The sequence below is a fragment of the Lineus longissimus genome, chromosome 7 (assembly GCF_910592395.1).
Source record: "Lineus longissimus chromosome 7, tnLinLong1.2, whole genome shotgun sequence".
Classification (NCBI taxonomy): Eukaryota; Metazoa; Nemertea; class Pilidiophora; order Heteronemertea; family Lineidae; genus Lineus; species Lineus longissimus.
Window position 1 is genome coordinate 73,480 of NC_088314.1, and position 21,435 is coordinate 94,914.

A 21,435-nucleotide genomic window follows, 5' to 3' on the forward strand; every position below is an offset into this window, starting at 1 on the left:
GACTCAAGTTCGCGTTAAAATTCCCAGGGTGAACATGTCTCCACCTTTCCATCACCACTACTGCTTGTTTTTTCTCTGACCAACCAGCTCAGAGATTGCACACCTTGTGATAGGTCATTTGTCTCCGATTCAATCAAAGGCTGTGTCCACAGCCACAACATGTGGTTCACCGCTTATCATGCAGCACTCATCTCAATATGACAAATCACTTGACCAACGTAATCACCCTGAGCTAGGGTTTTTCTTAAAGCAGAACACGCCACACCACATGAAGGAAATGAGGTAAATCATCCTCATCATGGGCCGGACAGGGCTGATAAATAACAACTATCCAATGAGAGCAATCCTGTACATGGATGTTGTTGCTCTTATGGACATTTCTCATGGACGTGCACCTTGCCACAAGTATTTATTGATGCCTTGTGTTTCTCATAGCAGAAGAAGGCTAAGAACCTGATGAAGTGGACTGTGTTCCCCTCCTGAGGTGGATCAAAACCCACCAACAATACCCAAAGCCATTCCCAGTTCACCAAACCATTCAGCACATACCCACCCACTTGAAATCACTGCCATAATGAAGAGCCTCACTTCCTCCCACCTATCAGGCGTTATCTCGATATCCTCTCAGGAGAGGATGACATCGGTCTCGTCGTTGATTACAAACCACCAATACCCTCGCAGTCACATGATAACAAGGCACAATCATGATCAGACGATACTGAACAGGAAATCATTGCAGTTACTGAATCCTGCGTTGATTTCCAATAAATAGGTTTAGGCAAATATTCCACAATAGGTCAAGTTGGTTTCACGTTATAACCTTATAACAAAACAACTGTGAGCATGCACAAAGATAAGGTTTCTGTGGTTATGATCTTATTGGGATCTGTTTTTAAGGATAATCTTGGTACAGAAGGCTGCGGTCACATTAAGAACTGCTCCCTAACCACCTCACAACATTTCTTTGAGGAGACAGACTTCAGGGTAATCTCAGAGTAATTGCCTCAGTCGGACAGATGGAATGACTGATGCACACACACACGCACAGACTAGGGCTATCCTATATCCCTACTGAACTCGTCTGGTGGCATATGAACCCTGGGGCGGGCAGGAGAACTACTTTTTCTGGCCATGAATACCTGATGAGAGACGCAGCCTAATGAGACATAGATTTTATCCTTTTAGGTTGTCTGTCTCAAATGAGTTCAATTACGCCAAGTGATCGTTCATCATCATTCAAATAACATTGATATTGGTCTGAAGATTCTTTTTGAAATCTACTGTACATCGAGTGACCAGTTAGAAACTTGCAATTCCTTAATAGACCACAGATAGTTTGTGTGAGGGTTGGGAAAACTGACTCACATCATTATGATGAGTGTTTCTGGTTGGTAGTTTGGAGCTTGCCGTGTTTCCTACATTCCAACAAACCACCCATGCTTGGTTCAAGGGCACCAGCAAATAAACAAGTTGCAAAGGAAGCACAAAGCAATAACACCATCATGTCGAGTCATTCCTCATCTGGACATCCCGACATCGAGATCTCTCTTATTCAGCTGACAAGATAGATGACCGACCCAAATAAGTCATCCCTGCAACAGGCGCCGATCATTGTTCTAATGGTCAGTGGTCGGCATGTTTCATATTCACGAATGCACCATGATCACTGAACACAATGAATTGCTTAGGTTGCCTGAGGTCAAGGTGACACATCAGCAAGACAATCTCCACTCAAGCTTTGGTTTATTGTCAGTTTTTACCTTCACAATGAATTTAGAAAAAAATAATTGGATTAGTGTTAAAGAAATCTTGGGGTGGCCTTTAGAAAAAGGCCTTTGCCATTCGGAAATTTAAAATTCTTCTTCTTCATTTATTCTTGGTAGTACATGTGTGGTGTGGGGATTGTTGATTACTGGTACATTAACAGATAATTGGTCATCTAGAGAAGATCCAGCCAACCAGCTACCACATATTGGAGAGGAAAACAAGGAGAGAGCAGCTGATATAGGATCAAACATCTCTGCACCAGAAATAATAGACAATATTGCAATGGATCTGGTTCATGATAACAGAGGAGGAATGACCACTGTCGGTGACACTGTACCTTTGAATGAGAAGGCCAGTTGAACCTTGCAGGGTGTGTGTTCCCTGACGTTTGTCAAAACCACACCATACAGTGCCATGCCTTTATTTCTCACTCCAAGGGAAACCCAATTGGCATAGTATTAACATATCAGCCACATCACTAGCTATTCATTTGATAACGTTTCAACCCAGAGTAACTATTTCATGGGTGCGTGCGTGATCCAGCTATTCACTGACATCCAGGATCACCGATTAGACGCCGAGGTTCACATGGCATTGCCTTGGATCACTTCATAGAATCACTAATCGTGAGACACGTCAGAAAAATGTGACCTCTTGTTTGGCGATGTGATACCAGTTGAATGTCGGTCGTCACCAATCAATGTTTTCTCTCAGGAAGAAGTTGATGGTACGTCTGAGTCTTACCATGCCACAGTTATAACCTTGGCGTTCCTTTACCACACAGAACATTGACCACAACCAATCCACTGGTTAACTCTATGAAAGCCCAATCAGTTCTAAACTATCAATTCTGGTCAAGTCCTTATTCTGAAATGCGTTTCCAAGTTAAAACTTACCGAGTTTCTGACATTGTAGACATTACTTAGCACATTTTCCTGTACATTCATTTCTGAATGCGTAGCATATAAAGTGAGTTGTAATTCGGAAACTTTTCTGAATTCGGACTCTCATCCAAATTTGGAGACTCAGATTCCGAATTCTGAAATGTTTCCAACTCATCCAGAACCTCAATCACATGGTCAAATAGATTATCTTTTTACGGCACACAAGGAAAGATTACAGACCAAGCTATTACCACAATGCACTAGTTTGATAAAAGAAAGGTCATCTGTATCAAAGACTCGAGCAGAAAGAGAACATTTTTTGCCTGATCCATTTACTTGAAATAGGTCTTCACTGAAGCATAAACTAATGATAACGGGTTCCCGGTAGATACGTGGTTGCGCTCTGCCACATCGAGTGAATGAGACGTTCCGTCTTCTGAATGGCGGTCCGATTCCAATCTCATCACAAAGATTTATGGTTGACAGCAGACTATCATATAGCAATAAGAGAATCTGATAAAAACTGTGAACATCAATAAACGTAGAGTCAAATCAGGGGAGTGTTCAATCGAGGAGTGCAACATTCAAATCAGTGCTGTGATTAAGTGCTTTTCTTTTCTTTTGGTTTGGATGACACTGATAGCAGTCCCAGCAACACTCACATATATTGATGGCAGAAAAGAAGAGGCAGGTTAGCCTAGTATTAGTTGATGAGTGGTCCATGAAGTGTTCTTCAATCCATCCTGACGACGACAGATTGCATAGCACTTTTCATATGGAAATTGATGTCCCTGTAATCCAACTTCCATTGAATATTTCTAGCTGAATAATGGTCAGATGTTCAATGAGAGTTACTAGGCCATCGGACGATACGATCACTTCATACCATAACTATCCTACAATCCAATGGAAATGAGAGATATTAGGTCATGCTCCACTGGTGACCATCAGAGCCTCCTTCTCCTCTCCATAAATCACATGACGGTACCCCTCCTCGTTAGTAACAAACATACCCACCAATATTGATATTCATCTATCAAGAACCACATGAGCAGTGTAACTTGATGCCACCAGTCACATCGTCATCTATCAAGAACCACATGAGTAGTGTAACTTGATGCCACCAGTCACATCGTCATCTATCAAGAACCACATGAGTAGTGTAACTTGATGCCACCAGTCACATCGTCATCTATCAAGAACCACATGAGTAGTGTAACTTGATGCCACCAGTCACATCGTCATCTATCAAGAACCACGAGTAGTGTAACTTGATGCCACCAGTCACATCGTCATCTATCAAGAACCACATGAGCAGTGTAACTTGATGCCACCAGTCACATCGGCATCTATCAAGCACCACATGAGTAGTGTAACTTGATGCCACCAGTCACATCGTCATCTATCAAGCACCACGTGAGTAGTGTAACTTGATACCACCAGTCACATCGTCAGTCTTTGTTTAGCTTAGCGACTTAGCCAAGTATTAATTGGTTTTTGTCGTGTCAGCATGATCTGTGGTTCACTCTGTCTCACATCATCCCCACAGATTTCACATGCTCACTTACGCTCTTATCAGACATGTTTCTTTTAGACAGCAGCTTCACGACAATTGAGAGTAGAAACCGCAACATATTTGGATTGCTGAGACAAACTCGTCTCATGAAATAATTCATTTGTATTTGGATATTGAAGAAAACTTTTGTGAAGTAGTTAAGATAAAGTGCTGCTTGGCAATCTCAAATTACATTGTCATAGTTGGTGTGAGTTGTTGTTGACCTTGAAAGGTGAAGCTGTCGTAATGAAGCAGCTCGCCAACCAGCCAGCATATGACATTGGAGCATCAAGCGTTGACACTCATAAAGATGACTTGACATTTGCTGCCAATATGCACATGTGAGACTACTCAGGTGTGGCGAAGAGGGACATGGCCATTCATCGATGCTTGAGTAGATTCTTGTATTGACTTGTATCGATGATGCAATCACCAGTGCAATGAAACTATATTACAAAAGACAGTATTGAGTGGATTGGAATCATTGGGTCAACTCTCCCAGATTACACCAGAGTCTTGGTTCATTGGTAAACGTGGAGGAGTAGTAAACTGTTACCTATGACAAGCAGACATCAAACAATGGCCTGAATAACAATGGTTTACTTGTTGATTATCATGCAGTTGAAGGGCCATGAACAGATCAGTCCCGGTTAATGATCAGGTCATTAGAAATGGACATGTACCACTCTCATAGGATTAGCCACATTTTTATTGACCTGTTGTGTGTTGTATACCACATGTTCTACCACATGTTTGTTGTGGTGGACTAGCTCAAAAATGGTGACTGGAGTGTGAACATTAAGGACTCGTTCATGAGGAACTGATTTGCCATTGTCATTGTGGCAAGACTGTTTACTCAGGATACTGCACTTGTTGATACAGCATCACATCTACTCACTCAAGTTCATCCTCCAATACCATTGATTGACATTTCTCCTGAGAAAGATTCCCTTCTTTTATTCTTCACGTAAATAGATGAGAGCAATTTTTATCTTTCATTTTAAAGAGAATAAAATCCCTTATCAGTTCAAACCACAAGAATATCTCAAGAAACAAACCTCAGTTGAGTTCTGCCGGGTTTTGTGCATAGCAAATGCATTGTTTTTCTGTGGCAACTGGTGATGTGAGAGAGGTGCCTGCAGAACTCTGGAATGAACTCACGGGTCACTAAAGAGAACCCATCAAGCTCTTAACCATGCACTGTAGTAGGAAACGACAACAGGAATTAGCACCAGAAATGTAAAAGCAATTTCTTATCAGAGTGGTAGAAGAGTCCTAGAAACGCCTGGAGTGGTCAGAACACAGGATGGAACACATTACCAGAGTTTGCACAGAACATGCTGCGGTGTGGAAAATCGCTTTTTTTGCATGGCTGAATAAGAATTAAGCCCTCAATTAGTCTCTTGCTAAATGAATAGTAATGGCTATACCAAAAGGGACTGATCTTGGATTACAGAGCTTCCGTCACATTCTGATGCAATGATGCAGAACTTACAGAGTGGGGCAAAGAATAACAAGGTGTTGGTTCAATCAAAAGAACTGTGGTTTCGGTTGCGGTGAAATTTCTCCTAGCATACAAAATACAGATGATTCATTCACCACGCTCAAGCATAACCAACAAGATTTCGCCACCAAGACTATGAAGTGGAAAGGTCACTGGTCTAATCATCGACATCAAGCGGAAAGATCAAATCGACATCAGACAAATTATCAGGGTTTATGAGTGATGAGTCTTCATTTTCGTTATCATCACAACAATGTCATGCAGGATAATAAAAGGACAGTGTCTTTGTTCCTCTTGTCAGTTATTTGGCAAATCCAAATCAAATGACACAACTAATGTGTTTACCAGCTGAGGCTTGTCAAGCCAACTGCCCCAGGGATTAATGAGCATTACTGAACATGGTCTTTACCAGTAAGCAATGATTGCACAATGGAGACCTCGACACCCATAAAGTCATCATCTAATGGACAGAATAATCTACTTTGTTGTTATACACCAAAAAACATCCTCATTAATGAACAAGCAAGAAATGACTTGTTATTTGTATCAATTTATGCACACAGCAAATACTATTTTCCATGCAGCAGAGTGAATAGTAGCAAGGGAATCTGCTCCATTGAGATCGAATACTCAAGATGAAAGCATATTAGCCGTTTGACAAATACTGATCAAGTTGTGGTGCCAAAAGAGATCGATTCTTGCAATATCCTGCAGAAGCTAATGATTTCGATACGGTATATTATTGCCTTTCCTATACAAAAGATATGATAGCTGGTAAGCTAAACAACCGCTGACATTCCAGTCTCCCAAGTCTCCCCTGAGGCATCTTCGCTCACATCCATCTCTGAGATCTACCAAAGGGCAAGGGTTTGGCGCGTTGAGAAAAAAGACTCCGGTCTATTTATCATGTACTCATGCATTCATTCATGAAAACCTTTGTCTTTCAGCAGTGACAATGCCAGGAATAGTTGAATTTGGCCACTCCTTATTGCACTTGACTCAATTAATCCAAAATAACCAAGATACTCTCACATCAACAGATCACAGAATATCTCAATGATATCCTTATGAAAAACGATTCAATCAGAACATCGCCACAGAAAAACAATATAAAGATAAACCCACATCAAATACACAACAACACAATATGATTTTCATTACAAGAGGACAAGGCACATATAATGGACTACTATTTATATCCCTAATAGAATATGGTGTATGAATGGTCACACAGAAACTCTTGTAACCTGTCCAATCGACACACAGAAATATGCACAGTAAAATGTTGAAGTTATTGGGAAACTTTGGGAAGCTTATAGCACTGTCAAACTGCTGGCAATGCTGATATGTTGTAAATATATCGTACTGGCTCTGACCTCCCTTTTAATTTCAACAGCTAATGCTTAGGGGCATCAACAAATCTTTCAGACACATGAGCTGGAAGGGGTTAATTTCTTCCCCAGATAACTTATTGAGAACTCCTTGCACACAGATATTGGTATTTAGCAGAAGTTGCCAGCAGCAAAATGCACAAAGATCATAACTATAAATACACATGCTTTCTATTTTGATTCACATCATATCAATTAAAAACACTTCCTATGTTTGCTCTTGGCATCTTACAGTTTCTATATTGAACAATGTCTGTGGGCAGAGCTCTAATGACTTTCACCATTCTTGGGGACTGAGTGGCTCTGTTCATCTCTTATTGGTGACTTACTGTGTCACAAGCTGATCGAGAGGTGCATCAGTACTTATTGTTGACTTACTGTGTCACAAGCTGATTGAGAGGGGCACCAGTACTTATTGTTGACTTACTGTGTCACAAGCTGATTGAGAGGGGCACCAGTACTTATTGTTGACTTACTGTGTCACAAGCTGATCGAGAGGGGCACCAGTACTTATTGTTGACTTACTGTGTCACAAGCTGATCGAGAGGGGCATCAGTACTTATTGTTGACTTACTGTGTCACAAGCTGATTGAGAGGGGCACCAGTACTTATTGTTGACTTACTGTGTCACAAGCTGATCGAGAGGGGCACCAGTACTTATTGGTGACGTACTGTGTCACAAGCTGATTGAGAGGGGCACCAGTACTTATTGGTGACTTACTGTGTCACAAGCTGATCGAGAGGGGCACCAGTACTTATTGGTGACTTACTGTGTCACAAGCTGATCGAGAGGGGCACCAGTACTTATTGTTGACTTACTGTGTCACAAGCTGATTGAGAGGGGCACCAGTACTTATTGTTGACAAACTGTGTCACAAGCTGATTGAGAGGGGCACCAGTACAGAAGGCCAATTTCACATGTAACTGGCCTGTCTGTGATAGACAGGACTAAACTGACCTTAAAGTGTCGACACAGTATTGGACAAGATAGTGACACAGCCAAACAGTTCACCCAACCAGGCTATTTTCTACCAAATGTTTCATTGAATAAACAAGAAGCATTTACTTTTGGTTCTGGCATCAACGCCAGACTTAGACATTGCACATCTTCGACAGAAACATTTCCTCAACATGACACACCTCTCTCTCTAACTTTGAATAACAGTAGTCCATTCAAGAAAATCATCATTCTTAACATTCATACATGTATATCTTGTAAGTGATTTGACATGCAAGTCATAACTGTCAGAGCTAACTCATAAAACGTGGCCGTTCATAGCTTAGAGTTGACCAGGCATGATATTGAACCAAGTTGATTGACGCCAGGGAACCTTTACTCAAACCTGTCACAGGGTGGCGTGACATGGAGCAAATCATATCATTTATTTTAGAATGGTACGGTTACTGGTCAGAGTATATTTGTTTGATTTACAACTTCACATGTCTCCACAAATAGCACTCAACAAGGAAAACCAGCAATCATCCATTCATGGACTGAAGAGTTCAAACCATTTGATTGTATTCACTCAATCCCCTGTTTACTTGTACATTACATCATGATCTGCAGAAAAAGATTAATCCTTGGCAAGTCCTTTTGAATTCATTACCAATGAAGACCCTCATATTGTATACATGTCACATAGTATATTCACTTACATTACACTTCAGCATTTCCTTGGATGAGTGTGTATTTGTCATGCTGGGGTTAAACACCCTGTAGATTTGTTAGTGGTCAGCTCAGTGATGCCATCTGTGTTTTGTGATCCCCAATAAATTTCATTCATAAACAAAGATTTAGTCAACAGTGAAGCATTTCCAGGAGTGGAGTCAGTTGACACATGAATTCACTGTCTCATACCCTGTACCACTGAATAACTGCCAGCATAGCATGCATTGGTTTTCTTCAACTCGTATCAGGAATCACTACTGGTCCTGTCTTTAGAGCCACAGCAGATATCTTGACACTGCTATTCTATCATCTCCACTCCCTACAGATGACAATATTTTGTTCCCACTTTGGCCCCTGGCATTTCTGCCTCAAACACCAAGGGACAGACTTGAGAGAATGATGCTTGATTGATCCGCTCGGGAATTATGATCCGATTTTCTCCTCAGACTTATGTTATTACTGCTCTTATCTTGTCTTGGCTTTTCTCATTGAAATGTGAAGGAAAGTAAAGTAGAAAGAGACATCAATGTTCCACACCATCAATACGTTCAATCAATCCTAGTCTCTTCTCATCTGCTTCTCTCTTCATTTCCAATACAACCCTTTCATCAAGCATAGACAGACTTCCGTCAATAGACCTGGGTCTTTCAATACAAGTCACAAGAAGGCCCTCAACCTATTTCACTCCAACACCCATGACAGACAAACAGTCATTTCAGCTCACCAATATCCTAGTTCATCATTCACAGAGAGGATAATGACTGCACAGTCTACTCTACCAACAGAAAAATCCCCTTGTGGAGAGCAGTGGTCAACTCTGCAGTGATTAGAAGGAAGCCCATTCAACACCTTTCTCGGCAGATCATTCAGCAACCGTCAATGCAAGAGAAGCTGAGTCTGCACATGCTGAACTTGAATCTTTCAAGCACCTCTCAAATGGCCCAGGGTTATTTGGTTCACACTAATGGCTTACCTCTCAAATGGCCCAGGGTTATTTGGTTCAAACTAATGGCTTACCTCTCAAATGGCCCAGGGTTATTTGGTTCAAACTAATGGCTTACCTCTCAAATGGCCCATGGTTATTTGGTTCAAACTAATGGCTTACCTCTCAAATGGCCCTGGGTTATTTGGTTCAAACTAATGGCTTACCTCTCAAATGGCCCAGGGTTATTTGGTTCAAACTAATGGCTTACCTCTCAAATGGCCCAGGGTTATTTGGTTCAAACTAATGGCTTACCTCTCAAATGGCCCTGGGTTATTTGGTTCAAACTAATGGCTTACCTCTCAAATGGCCCTGGGTTATTTGGTTCAAACTAATGGCTTACCTCTCAAATGGCCCTGGGTTATTTGGTTCAAACTAATGGCTTACCTCTCAAATGGCCCTGGGTTATTTGGTTCAAACTAATGGCTTACCTCTCAAATGGCCCAGGGTTATTTGGTTCAAACTAATGGCTAACCTCTCAAATGGCCCTGGGTTATTTGGTTCAAACTAATGGCTTACCTCTCAAATGGCCCAGGGTTATTTGGTTCAATTGGCCTATTACTTTAAGTAAAGGAACGTCAGCACACCATTATTCATTTAGTGAGTCTACTATAATCTGATTCAAAGGAGAAATGTGAAGGAAAGGATGACAGATTAGGTTAAATTAAACTGTCACCACTCCCGTTTCATGGAAAGATTAAGTTATGATCGATTGGCAATGCGTGCCGTCCACTCAAGGTTTGAAATCTAAGTAAAAAGTAATGAAGATAGTAGTTATGCAGCATGATATATCAGATGACTGAGCAGAAATCGGCCAATATTACACAGGCCTGAATAGAAGACAACTCAACCTGACTAACACAAGTGATTAGATACCCTACAACATCCAAATCATTTATCAATCACAGAACATCACACTGAAGCTACGATAACGTCTTTTGATCAGAAATAAGGCACGAAAATGACGAAATCATAACTGACATGGTTTCAATTTCAATTAGAGGCTGCACACTCCCGCTTCTTGTTTTATCTGATCTTGGATAAGAGCTGTTTAAACAGTCATTAATTGAAGGATGGAGATGGATGACAACTCGGAAAGCTTCGTTACGCATGGAATTAGGCGGGTGATAGGCGACTTGCATCTAAACCGATGTGGCGCCAGGGAGAAGCAGCAGCAGTCAGTGATGCAGCAGCTCAAGAGTCATGTTGAATGTTGAACACCTGAGCGCCACCTTTGATCCGTGATGCAAGTGAGTTTGTACAACCAATGACAATGCAGACAGCACAGAATTCAACCCAATTTGCATCACAGTCTGACAATCAACTTGCCAAATCTCTTCAGGAAAACAGTGACACATTTTCGCTCCAAAATGTGATTTCTCTTCATGAACCTGAGCTGTTTCCCCACCCAAATGCATACCTGTCATTCAGCCATGAAGTAGCTGCATCATCCAAGTCAGTAAAAATCTCAAAAGACACCACAGATTTTCAACTAAAAAGCTAGAAGAGTTAGGTCATGATGATATGGCAGTAAAACCATTCGAAAGATTGACATGATGTGGATCAACTGCCCATTTTATAAGCTGATACATTGCTGTTCCTGAGGGCGAGATCGAGGCTAAATCATTACCTGGGATTTTTTTACCCAGAAACTGAATTAATTTCATGCTGAATAACCAGGATCAATGTTGGTAGAGTGAAGACGTCCTGGGAGTACAGTTCTCCACTGAACGCGTATCTTATGAGCAGAACCAGCACTAAGGTCATAGGGATCTTTGTGGGATAATCCCCGCAAGATCATCTTCATTGTCGATGAGATGGAGAGGAATTGCAAAGCAATTGGATCCATCTCCCCATGACTTTTGTCCCATGCCATTTGTGATCAGAGATGACAACCAAACGCAGCAACCATTCACGTTTTCTGTGGAAATAGATTCGAAGGAATTGTGAGATGCTTGTTGGGATTAGCCAGGAGGCTGTTGATAGATTTGTGGGATTTCAGGATGCTCTGAAGCAAGGGTGAATTGATTAGGCACAAGCTCAGTAGTAGCATGAAGGAATCAGAAACAGATACACAACCGAAAGTCATCATGGTGATGGGCAATGCAGAGCTGGATTAGAGTCGATGTAGTTGATATGGGTACATTTAGTTTTGATACTTTTTCACAGATCATTATCAATGAATGATTGAACTGAATGGAGCAAACAACAATGTCTTGCTACACCACATAGAACAATAGTTAGCAGCACACACAGTGAGCAAGTTGTCACAAAAGGTCTACAGAAATGTGGTTAATCCTATGTGAATAAGATGCCAATTACTAATCACATGAACAAAGACAGAAAGGATTGTTCACTAATAAATCAGACATACTTCATTGATGCCACTATTAAGCTGGTCAAGGTGGGCCTATTACAGGCCACATACACCTCTTGTACAGGCAACCCTGCACTGGCTAAATGGAATCAATGCTGTTATACTTTTGAGCATTGACTTGTTCTATGACATCACAACCAAGAGTTAACATCTTGACACATAACAGGATGATACACATGGGTAGGCAGGCAGGGGACACATTGCTCCTAGAAACAAGCCCACAGGGCAACAACAGGGTCTCAAGCAAACATCACACACATCAACCACTCAGTGAATGCAGCCATGCACATTTACATCCAACACCAACCAAGCGATGGCCTCCAGACCAATCGCACACATCATAAGTGGTTTTTCCCACTCCAACTTTTCATAGTGCATTCATTTGAGTTGCTTCACCACATACTTTGTCAGTTCTTCTCAATTCTCTCACCAGAAACAGCTAATATTCAAAATCTTTCCTGGTTGACCAACATCAAGTAAGATATTACCCTGCAAAGACCAACCCATTCCAATGGTTTCAGCTCATATGTAAGAGTACGATTATCAAAGGAATCATCACGGCTACACATCATTTCCATTGACAAGGACTAAACCAAAAGGCGGGTGAAGAAATTGACTTCTAAATATATATTGAAGGAACCTTTAGCATATCATAGATAAGTGCACTGACAATAATGGCATTTCTTTGGGACTAAACCGATAAGAAGACTTGATTCTAAGAGGTTTACACTGGAGTCGCACCAAGAGTAAGTCAAATACTGGACAAATTCCAGTTGAGATTTTGGATTTTTCAAAAGTTTTGTCACCTACAAGCAGTCAACCCCTTAGTCAAATGGTGGTTGGCATGTTCTGGTGAGGACCACCACATATATAATATTGTCGTTATTTCTGTCGGCCAAGCAAGTTGTCAGTTTAGTATGGTCGGCCAGTGTTGCCACAAGATACGAAACCAGAGAGATTGGCAAAAATGTGTGAACACATTTCAGAAAAAGTCCTACTGGACAAAAACTTGCACTCTCTCCATAATCGAATAAAGCCGCTATCAAAAAGAATGAGCGAGGGAGACTTGCCTCAAGCCGTACTCAACTGATGCAGATTTCGAAAGCAGCTAGTGATGATGCAGGACAAACTGGCTGTTCTTACCACAGAGCATGATACTTATGATGGCTGCACCAACTTTTTAAGTCTTCATCCAATTCGATCAGCAACCAGAAGGTCACTTTGTTCCGAGTTCTTCAATCGGTTTGGAGCTTCAAGCAATTCAGTCTGAAGGTACTTTAGCATGAGGTTTAGAAAGTGATTTGCTCTTTGGATAGCTTCCTTGTTCATGGAGGACTATCATCAGAGCCAGCATCTCAGCATGCAGCAGGTCAATTTAGTCTTATAAAATCCTCTCAGAGTTTAAATGGCAACCAAATTTCAGGGAAGTGCTAAGCAGTGGCTCTTCAAAGCATACTGCCTTAGGGATATGAACAATTGGATCCTTTTTTCACGAGTTCAGTTTTTCTTCTCACTAATTTGAACAGACCGATGCCCTCAAACCCTCCTCAAACTTCCCATCCAAAGAACATTTTTGATCACTTGATGGGGACAAATGAGCCTAATCGACATATATAACAGGCTGCCGTTCCCAAAATAGCTTCACATTGACGCCAGCATTTCATTAATGTAAATTTACACCAAAAAACCGCTTGGATTTTATCTTTTTTGTAATTAATGATCTCATTAAGATGGCAGATGTCACGATGTTGCATATTCAAGTTAATCAGAGCAGATTACGGTCTTAATTTCAGTTCAGAATTCTTTGTAATCTAATTGTGATTATCTCTTGCCAAGATGGTAAATTCAAGTCTTGTATCAGGCTGCATTGATTGAGTCAGGGTTGAGGTGCCGTGCTTCCAGTCAGTCTCCAAAATTTGACAGTTATGAAGACATTCCTGTAAGTTTTTTGCATATTGGGTTATAGGATATATACATGTACATGAAACATGTTTATGATTAAACCCTTCCAAACCTCACACTATTCTCTTTGAAATTACAAAGGAAACTAATTGCTTTCTGTAACCATTACACAGCACCGGCCATTACTACTTAGGCTTCATCAATCTCTATTCAGATATACAGAACAATCATGCAGAAGCCACTCTCAGTATTATAAAGAAATCGATTCTCAAATTTCTCTATTTCTGGTACGTATTGAAAGCTAATGTTACAACTTGGGCAAAAAGTAACATATGTTGTCGCTTGCAATGATTGCAGAAAATACCCAAGCCACACCTTACTTTTGAAGCATTGAAGGCACAGGAAAACTGGCCAGTGTCGCAGATGCCACTGGTATTAGCAGAAAGTTTGGAGTGAAGTAGGTATTCACCTGGGTAGGTGAATGTTGAGTACACATCTCTAATCCATATTATAGACCAGGCGATTTCTTCGTCATTTTTGGCCGGAGATGTTGATGATTACTTGGAGCTGTTTTCTGGTTTCCTCTGGACAGGAAATCTGACCCAGGCATTGTTTGTCACAAGAGACTAAAGGTGAAGCCATAACCCGTGATTACCGACTTGGATGGCCATGTTCATTAGAAATGAAGCCATTGGAGGCAACATTCTTGAAAGTAGACCTCGCCAGTTGGCAATCAAAGCGGCACAGCAGACTTCTGAATGTCACAGTTGGAACTCAGCTGGATTACAAACAACCTCCACACGATGACAGCATGTGACATACGTCTTGGATTGAAAGTAACTAAAATGGCCAGTTAAAGCTCACAAACAAATTCTATACTTATGTTAGAAATGGTGAATGTCCATCCCAACCGCTCATGATAAAACCTTCTTTTGTCAATAATGCCTGCGGCAAGATGCAAAGATTTCCACTCTTCCCAGTCGATCAATGGACATTTCTAAAATTTTAAACAAGAGCGAATTGTCCTCTGGCAAAACTGCCAATATGAGTTTCAATATCTATTGACTCGTGTAAAATGGACATTAAACATGGGTCTTCCACAGGGAAACACCACTTGTTTGTTTCCAACCATGATCAATAACTTGATAGATGGATATGCTATCTTCCAAACCAACCCTTCATGTACAAGGCTCTGATTGTTTCACCTTCTGGATCAGTTTAGATGGTACCACAGCTTACCAAAAGCAGGCTGATTAAACATGTGGTTCAGAATCTTGCCCAGCCAACTAGCATACCATGCGTCCAACAATTGTCTTGAAAATGCAATTTCAACTCTTAATATCATTTCAACGTCACCCAATATTGGGTTTTGTGTCCTTGCAATAGAATTAGTGATGATTCTGATCTGATATTAGATAAATTTAGTTCATATCGACTTGATCAATATCAGTCAAGATAGAATTAAAATGAAAATGGATTTGGAATACTCAATCAGATCACTTAATCTCAAACATGTGGGCTGTAGAGACATGGAGAATAGAGAGAATCCAAGTGAACAACACTGAATAACTGAAATGTGATGCGTACAATCTGATGAAAGCTAAACACAATGGCTCTACTTCCAGTCATGTTTCTAATTGTTGTCTCTTTGCACAACAAAGCAAATTTCCCTTCTCATATCTAAAGGAGAACCATTTCCTGGGGTCTGACAGTGACACTGATGGGATTACAGAGATCATACCACACCAGAAATACACACCGGAGATTGTAATTGTCAACATGGTACAATGGTACCAACAACCCCATTCACTTTCAGATGAATATCTGTCTCATCACGGCAGAGGTGAACGAACCATCCGAAGATCAATAACTACAAGACACATATGATTTTAGCCCTCAAGCAATGGACCAGTTTTCATGTTGGCCAGGTCCTTCAATCTTGAACCTCAATGTTTTGACATTGCTCAGCCTTCAGACACAATGGGTGATATGAATAAAGACTAGCAAATGCTTTTACTCCGGTTTTGTACAGGAAGGCCTAGTGTAAATGTACATGGAGATTTAGATAAAAGCATTTGCTAGTCTTTATTCATATCACCCAATGTGTCAAGACCTTGAGTACAGCATGCAGTTGTATACAAACCTTTTCCAACTCACGTTGATTGCCTATTGTTCACTCATAAAGCTTCCAGTAAACAAAACATCAGTATCAAGTTAGTCTGGTGCAACCAACCATTCCTATTGTTCACCATTCAGTGCATTGAGTACAGATAACTGGCACCCTGGCACCTAACATTGGTTTTTCAGCAATTATTAGACACCAACCACCTAACTCCTCTCTTTACATGTCACTTTCTGAAGCTCTTCATCAGCAATCTGACAGATCATGACAAATAGCCACTAGTGTGAGAACCAACTGACCCTCCCTCTGTCAACAATCTATCTCCCAATATCCCTTAGCACTTGATCAGAAGCCATCATCCCATAACACCATTAAGAAGCAACTTACAATTGATGCCTATTCTATGGTGCAGGCCTTGACACATCATTAGTAAAGTGGGTGTACAGGGTTTTAAAGCAACCTTTTGCTGCATCAATCACTACAACAAACACTACATCAGCACCAACCAGAAGAATGGTAGGCCATGATTTTGAAACTATGCCCAATTTAACACTGTTGCGAGGCAGATCATACTCAGCATGAAACCTGCTTATGCCCTAAAAGCCAATTCTCACCCTGCTGGAAGGTGGTTGGATGGAAGCCCACAGCTGGTGCCTCCCAACCATAAGGCACCTATTCCATAGAGGTATACGGTATACTACACTATACGCGAACAATGGCTTCACAAAGGGTGCATGACCATGAAACTATTGTTTGCGTATAGTATAGTATAGGGTATAGCTCTATCGAATAGGTGCCTAAGGCACCTATTCCATAGAGGTATACGGTATACTACACTATACGCGAACAATGGCTTCACAAAGGGTGCATGACCATGAAACTATTGTTCGCGTATAGTGTAGTATAGGGTATAGCTCTATGGAATAGGTGCCTAAGGCACCTTCTCCATAGAGCTATACCCTATACTACACTATACGCGAACAATGGCTTCACAAAGGGTGCATGACCATGAAACTATTGTTCGCGTATAGTATAGTATAGGGTATAGCTCTATGGAATAGGTGCCTTAGGGGAACGGTCAGATACTCTGGTTATGCACCAACGAAGGTCATTACCAAGGATGTTTCACAATCCAAGATAAATCAACGTGGAAATGAACAATACACAGACCATGTTACACTCTGAACTCATTAACCATTTATCAAAGGCAGATAATCCTGAGTCAGGCATTGTGTGTCAGTAGTGACCAATCATTAACAATCTACTACTTATTCCAGTCTCGATTTGTACCTAAATAACATGTGCGTGTCACCCACACCCAGGCAAGAGACCAAGCTTTCAAGTCACATCACGTTTGCCAGCGATTGGTGCAATGTGGCTCAACATGCAAATCTATTCGTTTTTTTAATGTGCTGGAAAAAGAAATCTCTTTCTATAAACAACCACAAACACTCCACCGATCACACACACCTGTTACCTTGCACTTTTATACCTCTTTGTCCTTATGCCATCAGGTACAAAGATCTGTGTGACACATCAGATTAGTCTTTAAAAACAATCAACAATAAAGTGGTACACATGGTAAGTCATTCATTTAAACATGGAATTGCTTCCGTTGAACCCTCAGATAATGTGTCATTAAAATAATATATGGGCATTAACGTGACAGCGACGATGTAATCCAAAGCTGCAGCCATCACAGTTTCCCCTTCAGCTCAGTGGAAGCTGTTTTTGAGGAGACTTGCACTTTACGATTTAATCACTCAAATGAGATTGCGATCAGTGCAATTTGACTTTTCAGACTCAGATTCAGTTCAGTTCAAGTAAAGGTCATAAACTGATAAGTTCAAAGATCACGAAACTTGCAGTTGAGTTTGGAGTCACCTGCTTCTGAGATGCCATCAAGCAAGTTCAAAACCGATAACAACCTGTTACATAGGAATGAGACTGGCCTTCAAAGCTACCAGCAATAGCAACTTCTCAAGACATCATTCTCCTTGTTTTACTTTCAGTGGTTTAAAACTGGATTTGCATATACAAACTTACAATTACCCACATTCTTAAAACGTTTCATTCTATGGTACAAGTTTCTCCAAACAACATCTTCACAAGTTAAACCCACTCTGACATCTCATTTCATCTCACTCAAGCCTCTTGTCGCAAAGATGCTAGGACTACAAGTCCCCATATTAAACCGTTTCATCTCACTTGCCGTGAGATGATCAAAGACTGTTCATTTTAGACCAGTCACCTTAAGTAGTTTATGAAATCTGTTCCAATTTCCGGCTTACAGTTAGAATCTTGCAGTACATGGTCTCTCTTTATCGTCAGTCATTTAGAATTAGAGCAACACAGTCTTTACTCTTGAATGTCATCACATCAGGCAGGGTTCTTCTGCTGCTTCATCATCATAGAGCAGCAAAGAATGTGGAGAACTAGTGCTTCAAGTCATGTGGGGAACTCATAGCCTTGATAAGGGCCTTTCCTGGTCAAACTATTCTCTCACATACATTAACAACTCCTGAACTACTTTCTGGTAAAACAATCTTTCAAACATTTGATCTCCACCAAGAGGCGATGAATTTCTTTGATTCTAATCTAGGCAGTCTGACTAAACTGCATATATCAGACTACCAGTTCTAGCTGAAGATTCAGCAACAAGCTGTAAACAAAGCTTCGGGGCTCAAGAATTAAGAGATAACAGTTTATTGGAGACATCATGCGCCTAGGTTTCTAGTACAGCCACACGGTTAATCATAGGCTAAGGAGAAGCAACAGGTAGTTTGTGAGATCGTTTGTGTTGTTTTCAATCCCAGCTTACAGTCTGCACTACTTTGGCCCGAATACAAGCCTTTGCTTTGATAAGACAGCACCATTTCCAGCCATGTGATAATCCTTGATACCTTCCTAGAGACACTACCAACAGATATCAATGATGGTGAACTAGAATGTTTTTATACAGTTTTCAATGATCAATCCCAACCATGATATACTTGAGGGTTTGGCATCATCCAGGTTACCTAAAAACGAGCATGCACATTTTTCTTTGTGGTACCAGTATCACACACATTTTCCTATAATTCATAAGTATGCTGAAAGCACAATTCATGGCAGAAGCTTTTAGTAAACATAATGTGTGAGTGTCAGACTAAAACCCACAGAGGTTTTTTGCACATTAGGAGCATTGCTATAACACAAGATATCATTTCAACTGAGTCCATTTGTCTGATAGTGTTTTCATCACGAGAGGAAAACGCTCACAGGAATGTCTGGAGGGATGTTTTCATTCAAGTGTGACAGAAGCTTTCTGTCACATTTCACTTATCTCTTTTATTCAGCAGCAAAGATGAGATCAAAGTTGTCTGAGTTGGTCTCCTCCGACCTCAAATCAAGCTATCACAGTTAGTGACAGTCCTGTGAGAGCTAAGCCAGGTGGTCCCTACTAACAAGACCATCAGTTATTCCATTAAAACTGAATGGTTTTTAACTCCTTGGACAATGCACAGTGCTGTTATAAAGCAAGCCTTATATGATAGTTTCCCACGACACAAACAGGACACAAACAGGCGAAGTCATTCACCCCTGCTCCTGTGAGAGAAGTGGCAAAGGAACCAGGTGGTCAACACTAAAAGCGGCCTTTAGCCATATAAACTATCAGTTCAAGGTCCTGAGATACATTTCAAGAAAAGGCAGGTATGTCAAACTTGTATGATAAAGTTGAGTAAACACTATGTACTTGCTAAAAAGTGACCTAAAGCCTGCACCACACGGTGAAAATTTGCGTGATGCAAGTGACACGCGTGCATGTTGCGACAGGCAAATTCTCACTGTGTGGGGTCGTTTTTTGCTGCGTATCTTCCCTCGCGAGTCGAGACGCAGCCGATCTAGCATGTTTGATATTTTCTCGACACGCGAGGAAGTTAATCACCGTGTGGGGGCTACCTGCAGCAATGTTGCGCGAGTTCGACGAATCACAACAAGCAGATCGGTCACATGATTTATAGGTCAGTCACATGATACCAAAATGGCAGCTCTGTGGAACTGGCGATACTTCATGGGGTCCTCCTCCCACAATTCAGCAATTAGATTTGCATAGGCCCCCTTATCCTCTCTTTTCTGAATCCATGGCCTTGTCCAAAGACTACGGTCCACGCGGCGCCGCCTCCGACGGAGTAACAGCAGGAGAATAAGGGCAATTTGGTCTTCTTGGTCCATAATACTTCTCATAGGATTTGACAGTTCCCGGGCGCTGCCATTTTGGTATCATGTGACTGACTTATAAATCATGTGACCGATCTGCTTGTTGTGATTCGTCGAACTCGCGCAACATTGCTGCAGGTAGCCCCCACACGGTGATTAACTTCCTCGCGTGTCGAGAAAATATCAAACATGCTAGATCGGCTGCGTCTCGACTCGCGAGGGAAGATACGCAGCAAAAAACGACCCCACACAGTGAGAATTTGCCTGTCGCAACATGCACGCGTGTCACTTGCATCACGCAAATTTTCACCGTGTGGTGCAGGCTTAAAGTCACTTCTTTCTCAGAAACTGAGTACACTATGGTGATTACACTTTGTGACCACTCATGTGGCAACCAATACATCAATAGGTACCTGCTAATAATAATAACAATGATTGCTGCCGTGCATGCCTGCACTTGGTTAAAGACAATTCCATATCTCTGCTGTACACTGAACTACATGTCATCATAAATTACAATCTTGCTGCATGTTTATTACATTTTCATTGCCTTGGCTAATTGGATTAATAGATCAAATCATAAAGGGTGTTCAGCTCCACTGGGTCTGCCTGGAACAATGCTAGCATTGTCTGCAGTGCTGAATGACCCACGGCAGACCAAGATTTTCAACAGCTTACTGTACTCTACCCTCAGTCAGCGTCTCATCTCACACCCTATGGAATTGGCAAACCTCTCCAAAGGTAGTCCACCTCTGAGTGAATCCAGCCTCAGATTAAAAGCTGACTCTGACCCGGCCCTTGCAAATTGTGTGTTCATCCATTAGCATTTCTTATTCTTCATGAACAGAGTCTAGTCAAACTGGTAAAGGAGCTGTGGTCGAGAGCTTCTCCCTTTGCTTTTCAATTAACTGAACAGTTGACAGCAGTACTGCTCCTAATTGCTTCCTCAGTAGACTTTCATAAAGAAACCTCCTCAAAGCTGCTTATTAGGTAACTCCAATGCTGGCTACAAGTAACTGTAGAAGCTGCTGCCCTTGGGCTGAACTGATCTGATGTATTTTATAGCACAAAGCAGCCTGACA

The 21,435-nt window shown here is 41.3% G+C and overlaps 1 protein-coding gene across 1 annotated transcript in view; it reads right to left on the bottom strand.

Moving 5' to 3' along the window:
• LOC135490871 (pre-rRNA-processing protein TSR1 homolog) overlaps nucleotides 1-21,435 on the bottom strand; it is a 52,851-nt gene that overhangs the window by 4,586 nt on the left and 26,830 nt on the right. The window lies entirely within an intron of this gene.